This window comes from Homarus americanus, unplaced genomic scaffold, assembly GCF_018991925.1.
Source record: "Homarus americanus isolate GMGI-L3 unplaced genomic scaffold, GMGI_Hamer_2.0 scaffold47177, whole genome shotgun sequence".
In the NCBI taxonomy this organism is placed as follows: Eukaryota; Metazoa; Arthropoda; class Malacostraca; order Decapoda; family Nephropidae; genus Homarus; species Homarus americanus.
Window position 1 is genome coordinate 1902501 of NW_024723484.1, and position 22087 is coordinate 1924587.

Genomic DNA, 22087 nt, shown 5'->3' on the forward strand with positions numbered 1-22087 from the left:
TTTTGGAGGAAAAAATAGGGGTGACTGACTTACTGATTTCTGTACAGTCCACGATTCTGGGTGTTCCTCCATAGCTGTTCAATAAGTAACGCAGCCATTATCCAGTACGATGTTCAGATTTGCAGTGAATAATATTTGGATTTGTTTAGAAAACGAGCAGCCGGCGGCCAGTTTCGTTTTTCCATTACCACTGATTAAACTGAAACAACTGGCGATTTTTAGTTCAATTTGGCACAAAGTTAAAAGTTAAAAAGGTAGTAATTCTTTGAAAATAGGTTTTAGTTTTTGAATTCGATTAAATTGTTGGCTGGCGGCCATTATTTTTTCGTTACTTCTCATTATCTCATTATACAGAAATCATAGATCTTTGTTATTATTTAACTTGGCTCAGGTTTAAACAAAATAAGATTGTAATATCAAATAAATAGTTTTTGATTAGATGAAAATGGCCATCTTGGCGGACATGTGTAGGGGACATATAATGCTGTACAGTAATTTGTTTATATTAAGGTAGATAAGTGTGTAACGTTTGGAGAATCGAAAGCATGGGAGGTACTTTAGGGTTCAGGCTTCAGACTTTGATTAGCGACAGGACCAACTCGGCAGATGTCTGGGACAGTCATCCATCACGTCATGAATCATCATTGCACCACGTCTGGGACAGTCATCCATCACGTCATGAATCACCATTGCACCACGTCTGGGACAGTCATCCATCACGTCATGAATCATCATTGCACCACGTCTGGGACAGTCATCCATCACGTCATGAATCATCATTTCACCACCACGTCTGGGACAGTCATCCATCACGTCATGAATCACCATTGCACCACGTTTGGGCTCGTGTACCATTTGGCAGTAAGGTGGGGTTGTTATGTATAACGCATTATAAGGTAATGACGGGTCATTTTTGACACACTTGTCATTCAGGTGGCGAGGAAATGTTGATGTCGGGATCAATAACGTGTTGTAAGGTACATTAGCGAGGTTGTTTATGGGGTTATGAGGCAACAGTGACGTACCGTGACGCGATATATTCATAGTGTAGTATAATAAAAGAGTGCCATTAGGTCATAGTGGTGTGGTAATATAGAGCGCCAAGAGGTCATAGTGTAATGTAGTGCACCACTAGGGATTTTTCCCCAAAACCTCGGAGGAAAGAAAAAAAACTCATTAAAATTATGCCATGTTATTTTATGATGTTGTGTAAAGGTAAGAGATGCTAGCACGCTGTTTTAGGCCCAGGCGAATGGCGGTGTTAATATTTATTCCAGTTCCTGTTTTTCGCAAGTATCTTCTCGTTTTTCTTTAGGTATCTGTTTGTCTTCTGCTTCTACCGTAACATTTATTTATTCTTATTTCTCTTTAACTCTAATTTTTATTAAGTTTGTCTTCTTCCCCTTTATCCTACCTTGTCTCTTATCGTCAGTATACAAAGTCCCATTATGACTGTAGGTCATCCCTGCCTCTGTGTTCCTTTATTGATAATTTTGTCCATAGGTAATTTTTAAAGCTACCTTCATGTGCTGACGTTGGTGGGTTCATTTCTATTGTTTTTCCTCCGGTGTCTTGGAGGTGTCGTTGTGAATTCGTGCACGGGAACAACAATGTGGGGGAGGCAGCAGAGAAGGGTCGGTCTCTAGTGCCAATTGGGATTCTCACTACGGAAGGAGAATAAGGCTTTTATTTCTTGCCAAAGCTCTCTATTGAATGTGTGTGTGTGTGTGTGTGTGTGTGTGTGTGTGTGTGTGTGTGTGTGTGTGTGTGTGATAGTATACCTACCTAACACGCACACGCATGTACTATATACTTGAAGTGAGAGCATGTTGTTGGTTGTGTTCATGTCTTTTTATTTGAGTACTTATTGGTTAGTGGGATCATCGTGTGCCAGTTGAGAGCAGCAGTTGTTATTATCTTATGTCCATTGTGAGTATCTGTGGTGTTGTGTCATCACCTGTTATCATGAGATATTGTCAGCATGTCTTGAGTTACCATCTGTTATTGTAAGCATATTGTATTAACTATAGTGTTATCATCAATAGCAATTATATAATAGGGCCACACTGTACAGCCTAACACACACAGACTTACCAAACACTGTCCACCTCGATGAATATAACCAGGACATATTTTTTTGGAGGGAAGGGTCTTGCAGAGAGTTTAGTATTTATCGTGATTAAAAAACTACAATTCTAGGTGACTTACAACTGAACCTGATCCTAAGGCAACATTTTCTCAAGAACAATATTCAGTGGCGCTTGATATTGGCCTCCATGAGCGTCTAGTCCGCCGGAGTGCACTTCAGGGATACTTGCTATGATTATTGTGTTCTGCCGAGTGTGTATTTTGATTAAACATGGTGATTTAAGTTCCTTTTAAACACGCCCGCGCATGTACACACACTTTGAAACAAGCAAACAAGTATATGAACACACACATACGTGCACACATATAAACAAGTACACACACACACACACACACACACACCACTAGTTAAATGAACATTGGCTCGTAAGAAATCTGAAAATCTATTAGAAACAATCATGAGTCCATTAGCGATGGTTAAGGAAATTATTGGTCAAACTAATTTAAGAAAATTTTCCTACAAAATCTGTGTGGACCGCCCGTCTCAGACCCCATTGTCGGGACCCTCAGTAGACCGAAATTGACGACCATTTTGTTTATCGTTGTTTTGGCATGATTTACGGCCCAGGTCCTGCACGATGGGAGGTAAATTGAAAATCACGGTCGTCATGTCACCTGCAGTGTATGTATATGTATTATTTTCTTAACACGTTACGAGAAAACTACCGGGATAAGACTTATGTATAAATTGTGATCATGACGATAAACCTTCATGTGTGTTATACATAAACGTATATGTATGAATGTTTATGTGTGTTAAACATGAAGTGTATGTATGTGACCGTTCACGTGAGGGTGTTCATGTGTGTCATACAGGGTGTCCCACAAGTCTGGATTGCTTGGTAAAATATACATTATAATCTGTAAGTTAAACACTTATTTTTCCTAATGTTAGTTTTACATATCTCAGGAAATAGAATACCCTCACGGCTCAGTATACCAATTAAGGGAAGGTGGAACTGGTGTAGCAACATGTTATACCCGAGAAAGCCAATTAATTCACGAAAAACACCTCGAAGGCATACCAGAGTTAAGACCAACACGAGGTTGATTTTCAGCAACATTTACAATATCTCTTAATAATTGTAACACTTTGCTGACGAATCAATTACATGGTTTTGGTTTTTCCTCGAGTGTTTTAACTGTCGTATTGAACCAGGTTTAAAAGACAAAGAATAAGTTGAAGGTGACACATTAGAAATAGACCGAAGAACATTTATACTATATTCAAACATGAAAAATCCAAACGACTCCAAATGTTTCTAGTTTGTCAGAGAAGAAAAATCCATAGAAAGAGAAATGAATAGTATAACATTTTAAGTTTGTGAAAAAATAAATAAAAAGCTGATATTCATACCGTAATAGTAACAGGATTTTGGATAGTAATGATGGTAAGTGAATGGTCAACGTTACTATTGTCCTGTACAGTATACATGTGAGGTGGTGCAGAGATAGAGCTTGTGTTTGAGCTTTAGAACATGTGGAATGAACGGTGAGGCACACAACAGGCGGTGTTATCCTGGATGATCGTCACGTCACGCCAGTAAGATATAACCCGCGTTGAAGTTCCACGACAACTAAGCCACAGTGTAAATGCCAAGTGTGGATATTGTTCTATTGCTCTACACAGTACACTGGCCTACCACTGCCAGCAACACACTTAAGAAAAAAATATGATTATAATGCTTTACTGGTGCCATGAGCAAACACAATGAACAAAAAATGTATAATGATTTTCCGTGAATTTTATCTACTAATTTGTTTATGCAGAACAGCTGTGTGTGAAATACCTATCGTAGGTCTACTGTTTATACACCATTCATGAGGAATATACAAGTTTTTCACTTTTTTATAAAAATTTTCGTGAGTCAACAGTTTAATGATTTCACTGAATACATTAATGGGGTAGAAACAGATAGTACTCGTGCGTGTGTGTGTGTGTGTGTGCGCGTGAGGCCGTCAGGGAGTAGCTCGGCAGTAGCAAACGACCAATTATGCTGGGAGTAGAAAGCGCCTCTCTCTGGGTCTTGCTAGGCGGTAAAAACTAAATGTAAAAACCAGCGCGTGCACCCACCCACAATTACCATAAATTTTCAACTAAATGCATTCCAGTCTGGTGGAAGTCGTGATGGTATTAATGAGAGAAGTACCAATGGAACGCGTAATTGGTACGTTCAGCTGTCGCCACCGTGACCTTGCTAACTTTGTTGTGCTTTAGGAGTCTTATTGTGGGGAATATACAGTAAGGTGTTCATTGGACTACGGTATTCCGGCTCACTGTTGTATTCCCTTTGTTTTAATGTGTTATTGTGTGTTTCTACGGGTGTTATTGTGTGTTTCTACGGGTGTTATTGTTTATAACTTGAAGACAATTTTGAACTGATTATTGTTTAGTTGTTCATAACTGGTGGTTGTTATTGTTAATGTTTTTTGTTTTTACTTGCTGCTCTTGTTGGCTTAAGGGATTTGTGTTTGATGAGTTATTTTCTTTGTTGTTAACCAATGGTTGTTGTCTCTATGACTTGTTAACTACTTAATTATTATTGTATTAGTTGTTATTTAGTATTGTTGCACTGAGTATTGTTACCTCTTACTAGCTGGTAGTGTTGCAGTAATGTAGCTATGGCAGTTTATGTGTATGTAATGTTCCACGGTTGATTAAAAAAACCTAAAGCCATTGGGATTAGCACATACCACCCTGTGTATAAATGTTTGTCATGATTTCCCTGACTTTATACGAGTCAAGGGGTTTAACACACTCGACACACCAGGGCCTAAACGTGCCGTACCTTCACCCTAAAACTACTAACCAACCATGGAGTCTATAAAGTTATGGACCTGGAACTAAATTTGTCACGGACGAGGAGACACTACTGCTATATCCGTCTGACTGTCTGATGAAGGACCACCCCAATAATAAGGTGCTCGGAATGGTAATTAGTGCTGGTCAACTGGGAAGCAACTCGTGTGGATGATGTAGGTGGTCACGGTGGTCGGAATCCAGAAGCTTTCAAAGAGGGGATGGCCGACCGCCTACTGTGCAGCTGGTGTTGAGGGCAGTTCAATCTTCCCTACAGGCAAGGGGTAGAAAAAGAGCAAACGCGTCTGGTTTAGGAAGGGCGTGCGTTATAATGTTAATGGAAACCCGCATTATTGTGTTGCGTGCGTGTATGGCAATTGTATTTATGTGCGTGGACATACAAGTGGATACAGCACTTGCCTCTTATCTTAGAGAGTAGGTGGTTAGCGCCCGAGGCACCTCCAGTTGACCCAGCTGTCAGTGAGTTCCTGACAATAGCTAGGGAAGTTAAAGCGGTCGATTGCACTGTTGGCCACATTACCTCCGTTTATACCGAAGTTTAGTATTTAATTTACTGTATCACACTGCTCCTAACACGCTGACAGGCCTATGGGAACTATTTTAATCTTTTACGCAGGCGATATTGTATAGTGGATGTGGATTGTGTTTGATTACTTAAACAATTCAGACAATACCAGAAGGAAAGAAGGAATTTTTTTAAGTTTATAAACACAAAGTTGGTAAACCTCAAATGTCTTCTTATTCTAGTTGTTTATTTACATTATACGAGTTATGTTTATCTTGTTAAAATTATCATTCCACCACGTATGAGTAACGAGAGAGAGACATGTATGAAGACCAGATGAGTTGAAAGTATAGATCACAGGCGAAACTTTACCCAAGAATAGTCCAACTTGTGTGTAGTTTTGCGTGCCTCGGCTTCAAGTGAGCGAAATTCCCGGGTGCACAAAATTGACGGTTAAGTTGAGGGCTGTTGGTTGTGCCCACGCGCCAGAGTATGTAAGAACATTTAAAGGTGTTTTCCGCCAGTTTGTCTGTACTGTATGTTATCCCACAGTCCAATCCCTCGTTATGGTAAATTTACGTTGGCTTTATTCGTTGCATGATGTAATACCTCCAACACGTGTAAATTTGCAGTGAAGTCGAGTTGTATAATAAAATCATATTAGGTGTTATACAAGTCTGGGGCGCATGTAAGAGTCTTGATGTTTGTACTGCTAAAAAATTCATAATAGGATGAATTGTCAGTTTTTAAGATATACAGTGAAACCCCATATAAGGGACTTGTTTCTCCATATAAACCGTTAGATGGGGGTTTTTATATTTAACGGACCTTCGATATAAAGGACTTTCATCTCTATATAAATCATTAAATAGAATGTTTCACTGTAACATCGATTTGGGGGGAATTAATTGCATATTTTGAAGGTATTTGCGGAGTGCCCCGCGACCCACCTCCTCCTTGAGTAGAGAAATAAGAACATTAATCCCGTGTGAACCTCAATGGTGTACAGTTTTTATCCCTCGTGCTGCCAAGGTCGGAAGTGTGTTGTCATGACCCATTGTCGTGTTTTTTGGTTCGTCTGTCTGTTTAACTTTGGATTACTTGAGTCATTTAAACTTGAGATGTTGTATATATCACCAGTAAAGAGACCACGTATCCCCTTAGTCCACCATAGTTCATATTGGTTAAGTGAAGGTGAAAATCGTAAATTGTCTTGCAGTTTGTTTCGACTTATTTTGTTGTGATTATTGTTGACACCGGATGTGGGATTTAAGGGTTGCCCACAAACTTCATTGTCATTCCCATTATAGTAATGTAAAACAAATCACATAAATAGTGAGCTGTAAACTTTTGTGTAGGGGAACAGAATGAGAACGTTGAATGGTGGTGAGTGAGTGAGGGCTGTGTGGCGTTGTATAGTTCCATGTGTTGTGTAACTATGATGAAAGAAATGATCCCCTTCCTCTCTCTCTCTCTCTCTCTCCCTCCCTTCCCAACCTCTCTCCCCCCCTTCCCAACCTCTCTCCCCCTTCCCCCTCCCCCCCTCTTTCCCTTCCCTTCCTCCCTCCCCCTTCGCTTCCCAACCTCCCTTCCCCCGGGTCGTGATTCCACAAGCTAGAGGGTGAAGGATCCGCCATTAGAGTGTGGCCATCCATCTCGTGTTAGTTTATTGTGGGGTTGTTCTGGACGAGGCGTGACCCAGGGGGCCCCCACTCAATTACCCTAATCCTCAGCAGTAACAGCCACATTGTTGACGCCAACACGCCATTATATTGTTCCTTCTCCACCTATGGTCCTTCACCCGTCACCTCGCCTCCTACGTGACACTCAAGATCATCCCTTGATTTATTTCCCTCACGTATGTTACTTTTTCTAAATATATCACCGGGAAAAAATATTAATTACATACAAAGAATACATTAGTACAGCAATCATGAAGAGGATGTTGTTTGATGAATTTTATCTTAAGATAATAGACTGCCACCTAAGATATTATTCCGCCACAATTTGTAATTCCCTTTGTAAAGTGTGACAAACTGACATACATTGAGACTGTTTTTTATTGTTACCTCATTTGTCATTCAGATGAAATATACATTTTGTTGAGCGTGTTACACAAGGGAATAATTTACATGGCATCTTGATACATGCAAGCTTTGTGGTGCGCCTGAGGCCGGCTCACACCCCTCCTGGTTATCATAAGAGTAATAATATTATCAATGACAACACGAAGATGAGGGCTGCCTTCTGACGTGGTAGATCTCCCCCTCACTAATAATTATGGTTAACCTGGTGCTGGCTGCCGGGTGTCAAGAATTACTCGCTAAGCTGCAGAGCTGTCGTAGGCCCACGTTGCATGGTGGGTAGGTGTGTGAAGACCGTGGGGAGGGAGGGGGGGGGGGGATAGGCCTACTGCGGCACCGTGAGACGCGCGAGTGGCGGGATGGTCATGTCACGCTCCTCCTCGGCAATTATTCCTTCTCTCGCTCATGTTCACATAATGTTGTAATTAGTAACGTGACAGACCTATACAGACGATAGGTTTCAGGATATAATGACAACTTACTGATAGAACAATAAGACAAATGGTAGTAGAATCAAAATACGTAGAGAAAGACGTCACGGTGTTGATGAGAAGTGTTACCTTCTTAATTTAACCTTTACCTGCACCTCCGTGTCAACCAATAACATAAAAAGTGATTTGGATAAACTTTTGCATGGAAGTAATGTCAGAAATTGCTGAAAACTGCATTACTATTGTCAAAACATACCCATGTAATTTTTAGCTCAGCGGTTTAACACCAGAGTGAGCTGTAGTCATGGCCTTTCTTGTGTGTGTGTGTGTGTGTGTGTGTGTGTGTGTGTGTGTGTGTGTGTGTGTGTGTGTGTGTGTGTGTGTGTGTGTGTGTGTGTGTGTGTTCAGAGTTTTCTCAGAAATCTCAGGCTGAAGAGTTATGTCAAATTTAATATATACTCCTGTGAGAAGCCTTCGGCAGTTTGTTTCACCAACTGTAGTATTCATACAAACTGATTAGGCAATCTGGCTTGTAATTGACTAACACACTAAAAGCTTCAGTTATTTAGCAGAAGGTTTTCCTGGAACTTGGTAGATAAATTTGATTTGACATCTTGTGAGGTTGTTTACATCTGGGAGACTTCTTAAAATATTCCATTCTCAGAGATGAACACGAGGGGATAACCTAACCTTTCCCTAAACTAGCCTTAAATGCAGATACTCCCTGAATAAACCAACGAACTCTCCAATTAGGGAACATTCATAAAAGCTTAATGTTTTAAAAAAGTGGAGATAACACATTTTATGACAGATAGTTGGTGGATATGGAAAGAAACGCTAGAATTTAACGAGCACTCAGCCTCTATTGACCTGGACTTCTTTCGACGGTGTTATTAGAGCACAAACGACTCCACATTGTGCACACGGCCTTGGTGGATGGAAGCTGTCTGTGTTTTTAAAAGGTGTTTGATTATGCAGTATTAAAGATGTCTCTCTCATTAATTTTTTGCATTTTTTTATTATAACTTACTCACAAATTTGAATTATAATTGGGTTCATTAATTACGTTATCTTTTGGAGACCAGAATATCAACTGAGAGCTCAAGGGTAACAGCTGAATGATCTCTTGACCTTATGGTCAGCATCTTAGAGCCATCAACCATTCTCCTTTAAGTTTTAAGAAGCTTTCAGGAATATTGTTTGTCAAGAGAGAAATCTGAAATGAAAGTTTGAAGACAGTAATTTAAAATGGAACATGAGGCAGTTAAATTCGACCTACATTGACCTTGAATTCGACCTACTAATATTTGGGCGAAGGAAACACTCGTCACCTCACCTCCTAACCTCACCTCATCTCATTTCCTAACCTCACCTCACTTCTTAACCTCACCTCACTTCTTAACCTCACCTCACTTCCTAACCTCACCTCACCCTTAATGCACAGCAACTTTTATACTTCCCTCTTAAACACAAACAATGATCCCAAAATAAAAATAAAAAGTTCTTTATTTTTATGCCTCGGCTAGGACAGTGATTGGTGTGTTATGTATGTGTGTATGTCGGTCTTCAATCCCAACTTGTCTGTCTGTAATCATAAGTTGTATGTCTGTAATTATGAAATGTTCGTCTGTAATCTGAAGTTTGTAAAATCAACTTGTCTACCAATTTTCAGAGGAATTTTAGGCCAATTGGTACAGATGATGTATATGGAAGGGGTGATGTGGCATGTACCGGTATGCTTTCCCTCCTGTGATGTTTGGTGGAGTTGTGTCCCCAGGTTGTGTAATGAGCCACCGACTAGGGGAGGAGTCGTATGTGGATGACTCTTGTTTGTATTGCCTGGCTGGGGGAGCTCTGTGGTGACCTACGCCCTCACACCATATTTCTACACCAACTTTTACTCCTCTACCAACACAACATTTGCACCCCGCGTAGTATGAACCTCATAACTGTACTTACCCACTTAAGTTTAATGGTAATTGTACCCTGCCGCACTAATACCTACAATTAATGTACAGTTTGTGGAATAAAACTATTACTGTGTTATTGTAGACGACACGAGCACACCCCAGGGAACTCGGGCAGTCTGGGACGAGGACCCCGGCAATGTTGCCATCACTCGCTCACGAAATCCCCTGTGGGGAAAAAACTTGAATCCGTCTAAATCCTCTTGTGCTGTCAAGAAATAACCCCTCGCTCACCCCCAACACAAAAAAAAATCCTGCCGCTTGTGGTTAAACTTAATCTCCGTTAAGTTAAAATCAAAATTGTAATGTTATTTTAGTTTTGTGTCGTCTAGCACTCGCCGACACAAACACGTCGATAACAATTGACGTACAACAGATCATGTATAATATGTAGGGAAAAATCCAGCCATCACCGGCCCACGCCTGAATGGAGGCCTCCCCAGGGTGGACCAGACTCAGTTGCTACGACCAGTGTGCTATTCTTGCTAACCATTTTCCCCAGAACACGATCCACCAATCGATTGACATCCAGATCGCCAATTACCACTGAGTAGACAAAGGCAAATGGCACCAAGGAACTGACCCAAATTTTCACCCTACCCAGGAATTGAACTTGAAACCTCTCCTTGCGAGGCGTGTATGGTTACTCTACCAACACTATAGTCTGTAGCGACCGACGCCAGGAGTTGACTACCAATATTGTGAACTTTTACTCAGTTCAACATTTTTATAGAATTTATTTTATATTACAGTATTTAATTTCCACTCCACCTCTCCCATAAAGTTGGAGTTATATTATTTGCTTATTCACCAACATAACTTTCGGGTGTTATGAAGGATATACAATTACCTACAGACTTAAGTGAGAGTCAGTTTGTCTTATTTCTTATGTACACAGTTAATACAGTTTACTAAGAAAGACAGGACTGAACAAACCTGCTTTACAGCGACCCCCAAAAATCTTAAAATACTAAGATAATGAATGTATACAATTTAGTGAGGCAAGGAAAGAGAATATTTGCATAAAATTACTCTAGAAAGAACTGAGGAAAGTAATTTAGTATCAGTTAAGATAACTAGAGCTTAAATTTCCAAATAAATCATTAAACAAAAAAGAAAGGAAGAATAAAGTGCTTGAGAAGTTAATATATGAGAATTTTTATAAGAAAAAATGCACCATTCAAGAAAGCTTAAAATCTTTGAAAAAATCAGACATCTTACCTTGTCTGTTATTACGTCCTCATTACTGTCTGAAAAATGGCTGAACGTGGATGAAGGCAACACAGAATTGAACATTAAATATTACATTGTGAGTATGTTGTGGCGGCGGGTGAGGTCCTACAATAACTAACACGCGGGAAACAGTTGTGATTGACATAACATTGCTGGCTCGTTTGCGCTCCTCATCTTCCAAGTCTTTACGACCATAATAAAAGTCTCTACAAGTTTACATACTGGTCTAACCTTCACGTCTTTGCACTGTTGGACAAAGAACGAAGATGAAACCACTTCTCTGAACGAATGGAAATGTATCTTTTAAAATTATTGAGCTGATGGGTAGTTTATAAATCTCCATAGGAAGAAAAAGACAGACAGACAGACAGACAGACAGAGGAAGTTATGTATAATAAGCTAGAGATAACAGTGTCAGGCTCACTATAACAAACTGGGGTGTGTAGTGGGATTGTGGGCGAAACGCCAGTCGTTGAGAAGGAGGGGGAGGCGAGGTACTTTGTTTTTGTAGCGTCTTCATGGTGGTAATGGAGTGGGTGGGTGGTCTTAAGGTGGGTCCAAATCTAACACTGAATAATGAAGAAAAATCATGAAAGTAAAGGTGTTAGATGGAAGGAACGGTACCTATCAGATGTTACTTGTGTGAATTATTTATTTATTTATTTTTATTATGTAGAAATGAGTGATAGAATCCAGTGTTAGGAGATGAAAATGATTGAAGAAATAAACGGAAATATAATAAAATCAATAAAAGTGATTTAGGAAATAGTTATTTCCTTTACAGTTAGAAATGAAAATATTAATAGTGGCAATGTTAGATGACACAATAATCCGTAGATGCTGTATATTCTGGGTGAGGAGAGGAAAAACAATCACGGAAGCAAATGGTGGGAGGAAAATCTTCAAGACATTGTGTAAGAGGGAAAAAATCGGAGGCTACATCAAGTAAGGAAAAAAAAAACACACGAAATATTGGGGGAGAAAAACTGAAAGAAAGAGTCTAAGGAAAAATTCAGTTGAGTAAATACTGGAAGAGAAAAACCAATACAACAAAGGTTTAGTTGGAGAGAGAGTTAACGTACACAGCGCTGGCAAGGAGTAAATAAGGTTGACATGTAACCAGGCAGTTGTTAGCTAATGCATGTGGAACATTATCGTAAAATAATGGGTCCTTGTTATTAGCCTTCCCTGGAATAAGAGAGAGAGAGAGAGAGAGAGAGAGAGAGAGAGAGAGAGAGAGACTGGATCAACGAGCGCCGCTGGAACTAGGACGAGAAAAAGTACCAGAATGATAAAACTGACGGTAATTTTATTGGCATTATTCAACAGTGACTCAAGGTTAGGGAGACGAGGTACACCGCTCTTGATGCCTATGGGACTTTATCTGAAGGTGCAGGTACTATGTGGGTGTAGGATTAGATGCAGCGAGGGATGGGATAGACATTGAAGTTATAAGAGACCTGAAGGAAGATGTAGGAAGTTACAGAGAATAAGATGAAGGAAGATAAACACCACCCAGGGAGGTACACACACCACCCAGGGAGGTACACACACCACCCAGGGAGGTACACACACCACCCAGGGAGGTACACACACCACCCAGGGAGGTACACACACCACCCAGGGAGTACACACCACCCAGGGAGGTACACACACCACCCAGGGAGGTACACACACCACCCAGGGAGGTACACACACCACCCAGGGAGGTACACACACCACCCAGGGAGATCACACTCACTACATGGGAAAGTACACACACCACCAAGGTACGTATACAGACACACACTTCTAAAGGAAACAGACACTGGAAAGTAAAATGACATGGTTTTCCCACAAGCACCTGTCACAAGCAAGTAACTGTTGAATGAAAACAAATACGAAAGGTATAAACGTTGCTCACTGTACACAGGTAATGGACGTGGTTCAGGTGTGTTTCTGCATTCTTTGTGTCGAGACTAAGGACCAGCTTGGCTCAAAGTCACGGTGTCTTTTATTTTTTAGTGTGTATTTCTCTTATTTTCCTCGCTGCTTTTGTTTGTATTTTCACTCAAGTTTTATGTGTGTTGTTCTTACTCGTGTTAATATTACAGCGCCTATTCGTGAGGTTTATTTGTAGAGTGAGGTACTTTATATAGCCGTGACGTGATGATTAGGTAGATAAAGTTGTCACGCTGTCACAGTGGCGATTCAGGCCAAGATGTGGTGGCGACACGGACCATTATGGCAGCACAAGGTCGCGTGGCGGTGCAGGCGTGGTGCTATTGACGGTCAAGATGGTATCGTAGACATTGGTTAACATCAGGGCTATGGGGGGTAGTGGGGCTGGCGAGGAGAGTGGGGCAGGCGAAGGGAGTGGGGCAGGCGAGGAGAGTGGGGCAGATGAGGGTAGTGGTCCTGTCGAAGATAGTGGCGGGCAAGGGTATGGTGGGGCAGGCGAGGGGAGGAGCGAGGTAGTTTTATCACCACTACAAGCACGGAGCCGACGTGATCGTAAAGCCTCAGGCTGATCGGTTGTATTAGCTCTCGGTAATCCGGATTTACGGCCCAATTTGAGTCCATTCTGTTATTTGATTAGCATTGTTACTTGTAATTCACAGTCAGGTTTAAATGGTTGGAGATGTGTGAGCCATGTTTTATCCTCGGGGTCATCTGCTGTTGTCCAGGACTCCAGGCGTCTTACACAGATTGAAGCTCGAGGGTAAAACTGATGGGGAAATTCTTGGAACGTAACATAGACGCCCAGTGCTTGATGACCGGCCACTGCTGGAGATTATATGGAATATTAATAAGCGTTATCCTTGAGAATATTAATGGCGGCGATGATGTGTGAGGTGCAGGACGGTGTGTGTGTGTGTGTGTGTGTGTGTGTGTGTGTGTGTGTGTGTGTGTGTGTGTGTGTGTGTGTGTGTGTGTGTGTGTGTGTGTGTGTGTGTGTGTGTGTGTGTGTGTGTGTGTGTGTGTGTGTGTGTGTGTGTGTGTGTGTGTGTGTGTGTGTGTGTGTGTGTGTGTGTGTGTGTGTGTGTGTGTGTGTGTGTGTGTGTGTGCGCGCGCTATGGAAAGGATAGAGAGTCTTGATAATTAGTTTTTACGATTCTTGAAGCGTTGTGTTTTGGGTAGTGTACAATCATCAGTGTGTGTGTGTGGGTGTAACATAAGGAGGGGGGTGTCTGTCGCTATTAAGTGTGGGTGGGAAGAAGGTAAGTCCTGGGAATGAAATAGAACCCGAGTGCCAATTTAAGTCAATGTAGAGTGGCAGAAAACTTAATTTGTCACGAAGTAAGAGTCAAATGAAGGGCAACGCTGGTGGTGGTGTATTGTTGATGCCTTTTGTAGCGCTGGTGAGCGTACAGGCGAGAGGGGGGGGGGGCCCCGTTGTGGTCTCGTGCGAAGGGTGGCCTGTGCTGTCTGTAACAATGTAAATATTACATGTGTGTCGGCGGTATACCTCAAGAGTACATGAGTTGAGTTGCAGAGTGTCTAGTTGGGACTTATCGTCACTCATGGCAACACCAAGAGCTGCCATGTTTTTAAGATCCAAAGTCAAGGTCACAGATGTGTATGTATGTATGTATGTATGTATGTATGTATGTATGTAGGGTAGCTCAAAAACACTAAGAGCTACGGTGTAAATACTCAGCGTATGTATACTAATTATGGGAATCCTGAGAGCTGAAGGTGGCTAGTACACCTTCCTCGATTGCAATTACTGGTTGTTATTTTAGTGCTTTTTCCCTCCACCTATCTTCCTCTTTTGTTACAGTTTATTTCTCTATGACTTTTTTCTCTCTTCCTCCTCTTCTTCCTCTCTTTTTTCCTCTTTCTCTGACCTCATCTCTCTTTCTCTTTCCAGTATTCTTTCTTCCTTTTCTATATTTTCCATGGTTCTCATTTCATTTTTTTTAGCTATACATCTCTATCTTTTCTTCTTTCTCTAATTTCTCTTCCGGCTTTTCGTTCTCATTCTCCCATTCTTGTTTTTTTTTCTGCCGTTTCATCTTTTATTTCCTTGACTGTGGCCCTGCTCTACCTTCTCCTCCTCCTCCTTCTCTTTCTCTCCTCCTCCTTTCTATTTTTCATTCTTCCTCTTTCTTCTTCCTCTCTCCTCTTCCCTCCTCTCACCTCCCTCCCCTGTTTATTATTTTAGTTAGGGTAGTGGACGGTGTCTGTCTATCTATATGTAAGAATATATATTTTACATCTCGTTTACGTTCTCTCTTCCTCCATGTCTTCGTTTTCCTTCTCCACCTCCCTTCCATTCCTCTAGTTCACCCTGAAATTCAACCGCGTGCGTGTGTGAGAGAGAGAGAGAGAGAGAGAGAGAGAGAGAGACGCATTTTTATACACCTCCGTTTGTTTGTTTGTTCATCTTTTTTCCTTGCTACGTGTTATCATTGTTATCCTCCAGAGGCGATCAACTTCATTAGGGAAACATTCCATGCGTGTATGTGATAAACTTTACCGCCTGTGTTTACGTTTCTGCTAACTAGTCTTGCGTTAGTAATTTACAAGACGCCCTACGTGTTGAAAGGATATTCTCTCTCTCTCTCTCTCTCTCTCTCTCTCTCTCTCTCTCTCTCTCTCTCTCTCTCGTTGTTGTCAGAAATTTGTCTTGTTATTTGTCTTATGATAAATTGGTTTGTAATCATTCATATGATCGCGAGAGAGAGAGAGAGAGAGAGAGAGAGAGAGAGAGAGATAACAAAAACTAATTAGAGAGAGAAGGAAAGAGAGAGAGGTAGAGAGGCAACACAAGTACCTAATTAGATCAACTGATTGTACTCACTACCACCACAACGAGTCATTCTTTAATCCCCTTTTTTGCTTTATTCCGATAAGATATTATATTTAAGCTGCTCCATTCCAGCCTGTGTTGACCCCGCGGTGAGTGTAGGATACTCCCTCTTGGCTGGTATGAACATATAGATGCATTCATTATGTTGTGGCTGACGAGTTATTTTATTTATTTATTTTTTTTTAATAGAGGAGTTTCTATTTAGGGGGAGAGGGGGTTCATTTGGCTATTTTTTTCAGGCTTTCCACTCGGTAATTCAGGGTATGTGTTTAGTATCGTTGCCCCTTGAGGTATTAGACTCTATGCTGTAATATAAAATACAGTCCAAAATTTCGGTCGTGTTGGTGCTCAAGGGTCAACGCTCATTAATTATTAAACTCTGGAGCTATTGTTAGGAATCTGTGGCTTCTTGATATTGTTCCGGTTGTTTTTATGGTTGTTTATGGTGTTAATTCTTCTATAAAGTTGTTGTTGTTGGTTGTATTATTATTGTTACCGGTAAGAGGATTATTATTAATATTATTATTATTATTATTATTATTATTATTATTATTATTATTATTATTATTATTATTATTATTATTATTATTATTATTATTATTATTATTATTATTATTATTATTATTAATATTATTATTATTATTATTATTATTATTATTATTATTATTATTATTATTACTACCACCAAGTGTATGTTTGGCTGTAGGTCACTGTTAGTCGCCTGAACCAAGATGCAAGGACCAGTGACAACGCTGTTAAATTATCAACTTTTTTTTTTTAATCATTGATAATCGTGATTGTTTCAGTTTGCTGCTTAGTCTGGTAAAACACGCCAGGATCACCCATTACATTATTCTGCTTAAGCTAACAGAGAGGTTATATTATATTATGTTTATTTGTTATTAATGTTTTATGATGATGTCTTTACTATCCAGACTGTGGAAGGGCCATCGTGCTACAGCAGATTTTATTAATGCCTTTGAGTATATTTTCCTGTTCTTTATGACCATCAGTGTTGAAGTTTATGAGAGTGGACGCGGCATTAATGTGTATGTGTGTCGTTGTTTCAGAGCCAGTGAACGTCGCAATCTCGCTATGATCGGCTCCAAAGATGGCGGCTCCAGCAAGAGTAACGTGTCGTCGTCGCCTTCCAAGCACCTGGGCAGGTCGTCCTCGGTGCCAACGGAGCGGCCGCCCCTTACCCACCATCACCACCACCACTCCTCCCCCTCCCAGCCCTCCAAGCTCTCCTCCAGTACCTCCTCCCTCAACACCTCTCCCGCCCACCTAGTCAAATCGGCCTCCACCTCCACCCTCACCTCCGCCACCAACACCTCCACTACCACCAGCTCCTCGTCGTCCACCTCCAACCTGACCAGCGGCGACCATGGACGCACCCGAGTTACCGACAGCGCCAAGGACTCAACGCTCGAGAACGTCAAGGACGAATATTGCGAAAAAGGTTGGTTAATATTTATCGTGTTTCTGAGGCCACAAGGACGTAATAATGAGGGACTTCGACGGCTGTGTTGAGATGTCTTCTATAATGACTGAGCAGTAATACACACACAAGCTTTTCTTTCAGTGCTTCTTTCTTGAGTATTAACGAATAAAACTCACACCTCTTTTTATGGTTGCAGTCACCCAAAAAATGTAAACAAACAGAGAGGGATTGTGGGTTTAGGTGCAGTTAATTGTGGTTGTGAGGTGGAAAATATAACCCCTTGTCATGTTCGACGGCTGTTTCCTTGATGACTCATGAGGCGACGCTGTTGTACCATTGATGATTCACCTTAAATGTCGGGAAAGGTGAGAGAGAGAGAGAGAGAGAGAGAGAGAGAGTATTTATAACTGTACCTGTAAAAAAATATCTCATTACCTCAAGTGCATCCAATTACCTGTCCTTGCACTTACTGCTTTATGGAGGTAAATAACTTGGTTTTGTCCCATACTGATAAATATAGCATTCCATAATTATCGTATACACGCAAACTCCGTACCTCTGTGTGTTCATGTTATACTCTTGTGTACATACATACATACATACATGTATTTGGTGCTCTATGCTCGTGTTGACTTATTTAATTGATATAAAGGTGAAATGGGTGATTATGGGCGGACAGTGGTCGTTAGAGGAGGTAATAGTTGTTAACTGGGGTACAATAGTTTAGGGGTAGAATGACTGTAAGTGGTATGAGGATAAGGTGGTTAATACAGAGCTTAAAGAGACCCGTGATTGGTGCTCATTGACTTTTTATTAAGACTATAGAACTGTTGTTAAGAGTGAGAGAGGGCTTTCAGGTTTTATTGGTCGTTAGAGGAGTCAAATGGTTGTTAGGAGGGATGAATGGGTTGTCAGACAGGTTGAACAGCTGTTAGCCACGCCATGCCATAGTTTGGTTGTTTGGCTTTTAAAGAGACTTTGAGTGTCAGTTTGTTCATATGTCTGTCTGTTTCAACAATATATATATAAATAAATATATATATATATATATATATATATATATATATATATATATATATATATATATATATATTTTTTTTCTTACTGTGAATTAAGGGAGCACACCAGAGTACACAGCCGTAGCCTAAGTGAGAGTTGGTTGTGTTATCATAGTCTGAAGGAGGAAAGTTGTTTACGCAATGGATTTTAAGCCCAGTGTTAGATACAGGCGCGTGAGGGGAGGTTGGATCAGCAATTGGCGGCCTGAGTTGGTGTATCGTGGAGGAGGGACGGAGGAACAAGAACAAGCGTATGTAACAAGATTTAAGGCAGTGCAGTACAGGCGTGTATGTGACCGAGTCAGGTATGTGTGGCTCACGTGTTGATGGAGTGACTGTGGTCAGTGTTATGTACATTAAATAGTACCTTAACATTCTCTTCGCACTGTTTTTCCTGGCCGTCAGCTGCCTGTACTATACTTCCCGTGCACGATAAGCGCCGTCGCCTTATTAGAATTACTTTCTACAGTACATTCCTTGTCTTCCGGGGTGATTATGTATCAATGTTAAATCTCTTATGTTATATTTAAGAGCGTGCTACCGGATCGTAAGTTGTGGCACTTAATTTAGTAATGACGTAAATTTGTGGCCCGAACATTACAACTCAAGGCCCGTGTTTATGCCGCCGGACTCTCGCTCGTAATCCCTCCTAATTTTTGACAATTAATTTTAAGTGTTTCGAATATCATAGTGCGTCCGGGTGTGCGTGCTGCCGCTGTGTCGTCTTTAGGGGGGGGGGTGGTAAAGAGAGTGGATGTGAGGTAGAGGATGGAAGTGGTGGAGGAAGGGGGGTTGGAGACAGACTACTGGGGGAGGGGTGTAAGATGTGATGCTGGTGGAGAGGACAAGGAAAGGAGGGAAGGAAGAGAATGAAGGAAAGGAGGTAAGGAAGAGAATGAAGGAAAGGAGTGAAGGAAAGGAGTGAAGGAAGAGAATGAAGGAAAGGAGTGAAGGAAGAGAATGAAGGAAAGGAGGGAAGGAAGAGAATGAAGGAAAGGAGGGAAGGAAGAGAATGAAGGAAAGGAGTGAAGGAAGAGAATGAAGGAAAGGAGGTTGTAGGTGAGAAGTGGGAAGGAGGTGGAAGAGATAATATATTGGAGAGATTGAGACTGAGTAGGGATGAAAGGGGGAAATAAAGGAAGGGTAAAGGGAGAGAGGACGGAGGCAGGGTGGAAGGGAAAACGGGTAGGAGGCGGGGGAGGATAAGTGTCAGGAGACTGGGTGGTGACCTTGGTGGAGGAGCATTACTTGGGGTAATGACACAGTTATAAGCAGGTAAACACAGACGGGCGTCACCACCCTCAGGTTTTATAATATTATGCTGTATTATATTGTTTGATGACGTTCATGTGTGATAATAACTGTAGTTGAGCCTCCGTGTTATGTCTCATTGTGTATAACGTTGTAACTCATCCACCACCGCCGTGCTTTCCCGTCCCGGTGTTCGACATACGGTTCAGTAACATACGGTGGGTGGTGAGTTGACAGGCAAAGTGGGGGATAGACAGTGGCAACACAGTTTTGAGTGTGTTGTTATACTGGTATTACTGGGGGAAAACTGCCAGCCTAGGCCGTCCCGTATTCACCAACTTTCTGTCCTCCAGTTCTTTACGAGTGACACTACACAGTATGATCGCTGTTTAACAGTTAATTCCATGGTGTGTGGGTTTAGGGGTGCGTATGTTGGTGCGAGAGAGAGAGAGAGAGAGAGAGCCATAAGCATATGATGAAACAGTGGTGGTGACGGTAGTGGGTGGAGGTACTGACCGGGTGGTGGCGAGTGGCAGCAGCAGCAGTAGTGGCTGGCGGCGGCAGCGACAGTAGCGGATGGCAGGAGTGGCGGAGGCAGACCACCAAAACTGTCCTTTATGGTGGGCTGGGCCAGATTATAAACCTGAGATATACGATCCTGGCCGGCCACGCTCTCTAATTTTTACGACACGGCCACCCTCACATTAAACCCCCTCCCCCTGCCCCCCTTACCACCCCTACCCCCCACAGATTTGCTCCACATCTTTTCCTCCCTCCTCCTCTCTCCCTCCTATTCCTCTTTCCATCTCCTACCCCCTCTCTCCCTCACCCCCTTCTCCCTCCACCCTTTCCCTTCACGTCTATAAAGTATTGGTGGCTGACGAGGAATGAAATTGGAAGGTGATAAAGGAAAAAAAAGGTAGGCCTATGCCCTCTGATGTGTGAAGGTGGCGGGAAAGAGAGGTGGCGAGAAGGAAGGAATGAAGGAAGGAGGGAATGAAGGGGTTGGATAGAAATAAGAAAACAGGGGATTAAAAGCCAGTAAAGAGGGAGAGGGGGGAAGAAGAAAGAAAGACGTTGACGGAAAGAAATGAGAAAGAATCGAGTCACGGAATAAGAGGGAGAGAGTATGAATGGGAGGGGGGGAATGAGGGGGAGGGGTTGCCTGGAGGAGAGGGAGAGGTAGGGGGTGTTGAGGGGGATAGGATGAGAGAGAGAGAGAGAGAGAGAGAGGGGGGGGGGATTACGTCTATGTTACTGTACCGTACATAAGTTACTCCTGTACACGTATTTAAGTAGGTTTCTTTTATTCTCCTGATCCTTCTTCCTCTTCTTCCTTCTCTTTCGCTCACCACTTGCTCCCTCTTCCTTACGTTAGACCTTTATCCCTCTTTGCTCCCTCCTTCACAATCCCTTATTTCCTCTTCCTCACGTCAAATCTTTTTTTCTTCTTCTTTCCTGCCGTACAAGTCATTTTTTTTCCTCTTTCCTCACGCCATTTCTTCATCCTCTTTCCTCACGCGAAGGTATATTTTCCTCCCGTTGCACACGCTATTGCTTTTCCTCGCCATTTTGCTCATTTTCAAGCCGTCTCTACCTTTCCTTTTATACTTCTATACTCTTTATGGAGTTCCTTTGTATTCCTCCGCGCGCTGGATTTTGATAGTCTTTTCCATTCCGTTTCATTTCCTTTAGCACTGTAAACTTAACGAGTGTGATGGTTAGTTGAGACTGGTCGTTGAGTAGTGCCTGGGGTTGTTAGATACATGACGCAAGAGATTATAATAGTACAGGAAAGTATGTATAATACTATAAAAGACACCTGTTTGGTCCACTCGGTAAATTACCTCACCTCACCTCACCTGTTTCACGTTTTCTATGGATGCTCCTTCCATGTGTTTTTGTTATCAACGAAAAAATAAAAATGTCAGGGTTTCTGTTCTCATAACCCCCATTAGTTATTTCATTCTCCTCGCCTTTAAGAACCTTTAGTATTTTTATCCTTCTAAAAATGAATGGTATTTTTTTCCACATCATCAAGCCCATAAACCTTGGAAATATCACATAACATTTTGGTTTCTGTTCAGACTTATCATCCCATTTGTAACGTACAAGTAAAAGATATCTTTGTTCACCTTTATCAGTCCATAAGTTACGTTTATAATCCCGTAAAAGAGACTTGGTACATTAGGAGGAACTAAATAGCACGTGGAATGTTCAATATGTCGTCAGGTAGTGTACAGTAGTCCATTTGTGACCGTAAACAAACAGAAACAAGGAAATAAGCCTCATTAGATAACATGGTAAATGAACACAAATAACTGATGGAGGAACTAACCGTATGTCCCTT

General features: G+C 41.6%; 1 long non-coding RNA gene across 1 annotated transcript in view; it reads left to right on the plus strand.

The window, feature by feature from the left end:
• The window catches only part of LOC121863486, a 135654-nt gene extending 118214 nt beyond the window's left edge, over positions 1-17440 (plus strand). The window contains exon 3 of the long non-coding RNA XR_006088405.1: positions 17055-17440. This is a non-coding gene — a long non-coding RNA (uncharacterized LOC121863486). The remainder of the gene's footprint in view (positions 1-17054) is intronic.
• Positions 17441-22087: the final 4647 nt, after the last annotated feature.